Genomic DNA, 4,589 nt, shown 5'->3' on the forward strand with positions numbered 1-4,589 from the left:
CAGCAGTACCAGACTCCTGCGTGCAACCCAAACCAAGCAACCAGACACTCCATATCTTTGCTTGTGCTGTTTCAGCACCTAGATGATCTTTCTACCTCTGCCTGGAAAACTCCTCCTTACACTTTAAAGCCCAGCCCAGGTGTCCCATCCTCCTTGAAGTCTTCTCTGACCTTCTGCCTTTCCCCTCCAGCTCAAACCCCCCTCCAGTTGGTCTCCGTATGTGGATCCCTCTCCATCTTAGAGCACACAGGCTATTGCATTATAATTATTGATGAAAGTTTGCCTTCTCTCACCCACCCTGTGCACACACAAGGGAAAGCATTTTTTTTTTAGCTACTATACAATGCCTGCCAGAGTAGGCTCACTAAATGATTGAAAAGTGAGTAAAGCTCCCGGGAGATAAACATGAGGCAAACCGGAAGTGGGGCTTGAAAGTCAAACAGACCAGCCAAAAATATATTAAAGATAATAGGGAGCCATTGAAGGCTCTTGAGCCATAGAGAGACAGGACAGAAGCTGTGTTTTCAGAGCCTCGAGGGCAGGAAGGTGGGTTTGGTGGGGAAAGCCTAGAGAAGGACAGCCTGATTTTTCCCCAGGACATCCTAGAGGCCCCCACCTCACCTGTTTCTTTCCACAGTCGTGTCAACTACCTGACCCCCTGGCGTTAATCTGTGAAAAGGAGGCCGATCCCCAGGCTGCCGAACCATGCCACCTCAGGTTCCCCAGCAGGACAGAGGGTATATGGTGGCAGCACCCATCTCCCTAAGAGTTTAGCCTGACTGGAAATAAACCTTATGCTCTATAAGGAGGCACCACACCCGTGTGTGTGTGTGTGTGTGTGTGTGTGTGTGTGTGTGTGTGTGTGTGTGTGATGCAGGGGCTGGGGGAGGGTCAGGACCTCAGGACCTCAGGATGTCTTGCCCTTACCTGCCTCCTGCCAACTCCTGGAGGACTGGTGGCAGTAGAGGGAGTTGGGAAAGATGTCTGGTGACCCCAGGTAGAGAATCAGGGTCTAGGCCCAGGGCCCAGCCAGGGATGAGGTACAGAGGCAGGCCTACCTGAGAATTAGGTTTTCTTTGTGCCCCTGTTCCCCTGCTCATAACCCTACAACCAAGCCCCTTCCACCTCAGACTCTGAACTTGAGCCCTAAAGAGAAAAGAGGGGGCTCGAAAGGGATTTTAGACACCTCTCAGAAGCCCTTGCCATCCCAGTGTGTGCTGAGGGCCTCCCTGGGCCCAGGGTTCCCCTGAAGAAGTGGAATCAGGCCCTGGAGGGTTGGCCTATGGTCTCTATTCCCAGTGAAGCAACTGAGTGTGGAAGTAAGATGAGGTGCCCAAGCCCACTCAGAGAAGAAAGTTTTCTCTCCCCAAAGCACCGCCAATGAACATACCATGTAAGCAAAAAGTTATCTGCTCTATCCACATAGCTTCAGGACTAGCCCTCACCTGCCTACCAACCTACAGAAAGGAGGCTTGATGTGCTGGGGACAGCCGTGGGGCTCCTGGGCCAGGTCCAGAATAACCCTGCTCAAAGTTTTGGGCTAAAGAAGAGTGTCTCGGCGTGGCTGGGTGTTTGTTAGAGCGGCCAGCATCGGCGTGGCTGGGTGTTAGAGCGGCCAGCATCAGCACTTAGCTCCAGGACCTTCCAAACACCATCCCACCTGTGGCCAGTCTGCAAGGACAGACCCAGATCAGGGTAAATAGCCACCAAGCCCAAGAACTGTTTGAACAGGACTTCTGGTGCTAGAGTCTGAGGCCTCAGGGACCCATGAACCTTCTGAAATCATGTGCAAAACCGTGGGTCCACCCACATGTGCATTTTCCATGGAAAGTCTCCTTGTTTTCATCTGATTCTCAGGAGAGTCAGTGCCCACAAAGGTTAGGAAACCCTGACTTACATCCTCCTCATCCCCTTCCACTAATATTTACTGAGCACTAGTGGATGCAAGCCTGGTCTCAGGTGGAAGGAGTTTAAAACAATAATACCAGCCCCTCACCTCTGGACCCTGTGTTATACTGTTTAGAACACATCATCTCCTCCAGGCCTCATACTCCATAAGCACCCAGGAGAGTGAGCAGAGCCAAAGCTACCCTGCTTCACAGATGGGAAAACTGAGGCCCAGATCAGGGAAAGGCTCCAGCCAAAACCAGAACCCAGGACTCAAAGTCAGTCCCAGCACCTGTCATAGCACTCACATATAGTTTGTGCTTGATATTCGCAGAATACGTTATTTCCCAGAATGGGGGTCTTTTGTTCAATCTTGGGTAATAAACAAGGAAATGAGTTGTTTTGTTGTCTGATATGCAGACAGAGCCTGCCTTATAAATTTGAGGCTGATTTTAATTTCTTTTGGGGGTGGTGTTGGAGATCATCACCCTTACACCGAGGTGAGGGAAGGAGTCTGTCTCTCTGTCCTGAAGTATGGGGCTCTGCTGACAACAGGGCAGGAGACGGGAGCGTGGGGAGGAGGGGATGGGAAGTGGCAAGCAGACCAGAGCCCTTTCCTCCTTGGGGGCCTGTCAAGGAGGTATCCAGCTTCCTGCCATTTCGTGCAGGAAGCAGCAGCTTCCTCTAAGCCCAGGGGCAGCCCACCTGGACCGAACCTTGGGAAGCCATCGGCGAAGGCCCCTGAGGTGTGAGAGCCACATTCTTCAGCCCTGAGTGTCCCCTCCAACATGACAGCTCAGAGAGAAATAGATCTGCCCAAGGCTCATAGCAGAGATGCTGGAGTCCTGGCCTGTGTGAGACTGGGGGCAGTCAGGGAGCTCCAGAGAGCGTGCTGAGATACCAGAGGGAATCAAGTGCCTGTGTGTGTTCTCGTGGCCCTGCTTCCTTGACACTGAATAACTAGACAAGTCCATGTCCATGCTGGGTGCTGGGACACAGACCAGAAGACTTGCCTGCCTTAGAGGTACTTCTAGTCCAGTAGGAGAGAGGTAAACCCAGCTGATTCAAACCTGAAAGCAGAAGGTGAGAATGTGAGCACACCTAGATCATGTTCCTCAAGCCTAGGAATTTGATTAGGTCCTTCCTCACCAGTTGTACACTGAATCCTAATTTCGTAGATATAAAAATATGTGCCCCACCATTGTAAAGCAATTATACCCCAATAAAGATGTTAAAAAAAAAAAAATATATGTGCCCAAGAATCAAGGAAATACAGAGTAGATGCGTATTAACAAGTCTGATTTAGTATGCACTTGCTATTTTTTACGTGCAAGGCAATGTATCAATATTAAGCACTTTGCAGTGCCCAGGAGGTGGGCAGTTTTAGACCCATTTTACAGATGAAGAAATGAACTCAGAAAGGCTAAATGACTGGCCCATGGTCACACAGCTGGTGATTGGCAGAGCTGGGAATTGAAGCCAGCCTGCCTGACCCCCTGAGCCTGTGGCCACCATACTCTACTGCCTTCCTGCTATGAGAGAGATGCACGCCAAGAGTCGGGGGGAAACCAGTGGGGACATTCGACCTGAGCTTAGAGAGAGGAGAAGATGTTCCACCAAAAAGTTCTCTTGGAGTTACTGGCAGTGGCAGAATTTGCAGGTTGAAAATCCCAAGAGATGGAGAGAAGCCACCCAGCCTGGGCCACTGTCTCCCGGCCTGGAAGTTCCCTCAGCCTCAGGGGGCTCTTTGCTCCTCATAGAGAGATCACAGTAGAAATCCTCCCTGTGGCCATTGCCTTGGGGACAGCCCAGCCCCCATGGCCTCACCTCCAGGCCTTCCTGGCCTGATCCCAATCCAGTACCCAGGCCCTGGGCCTCCATGCGCTACCCCTACCCCCAACGGCATCACCAGTCTCCTTGCTGTTTCAAACACCCAGGCTCCTGTCTGCCTCCTAACCTTTAGTCAATGCCTTCCTCCCACCTGAAATGCTTTCCCCATCTCTTCCTACCCAAACCTCACCCTTTCTTCCAGGCAGGCCTCTCTCAAATCCTCCCTTCTCCCCAATTCTTCCCCAAGACTATGAGGACAGGAACCGTAGCTGTTTCAGGGGGACTAACTCATAGCCTCTGGCCCACCGTAGGCTCTTAGGAAATACTGCACTCGCCGGCCCCTCTTATCTCTCTAACAGGATCTGGGACTCAGGACTGGGGCCTGGGGCCTCCCAGAACCAACACACGGGCATGGACTAAATGATACAACTACTACAAAGTAATAGTTGTGTTTATTACAAAGTAACACGCAAAACACATACCCTCACCCTGGGGCTGGCAGTGGGGAGGATCAGGGATGGAGTAAGCGTCCTAGCTCAGGGAGAACGGGGTGAGGGTCGGGGAGGACTCTCACAGGTAATGTTTTGTACTAAATACCAGCAGCTTTGACATTTCTGACCCTACCTTTTGATACATGAAAACCTCAAAACTCTCTCATCTGAAGTTCTACCTTCATACCCTGCCACACCAGCTCAATGTCTGGCAAACAGCAGGTGCTCAGTGATGCTTATGGATGAACAAAGGCAAGAATGCAGACCCAGAGTGGGGATGGACACACACGCATAGTGAGGAGGGAGACCCCACAGGCCGCAGCCCACCTCCGCCCCTCCCCTCGACCTCCTTTTCAGGGCCCTGAAGGAGGACTGGGCATT

This window comes from Lipotes vexillifer, unplaced genomic scaffold, assembly GCF_000442215.2.
Source record: "Lipotes vexillifer unplaced genomic scaffold, Lipotes_vexillifer_v1.1 scaffold1347, whole genome shotgun sequence".
NCBI lineage: Eukaryota > Metazoa > Chordata > Mammalia > Artiodactyla > Lipotidae > Lipotes > Lipotes vexillifer.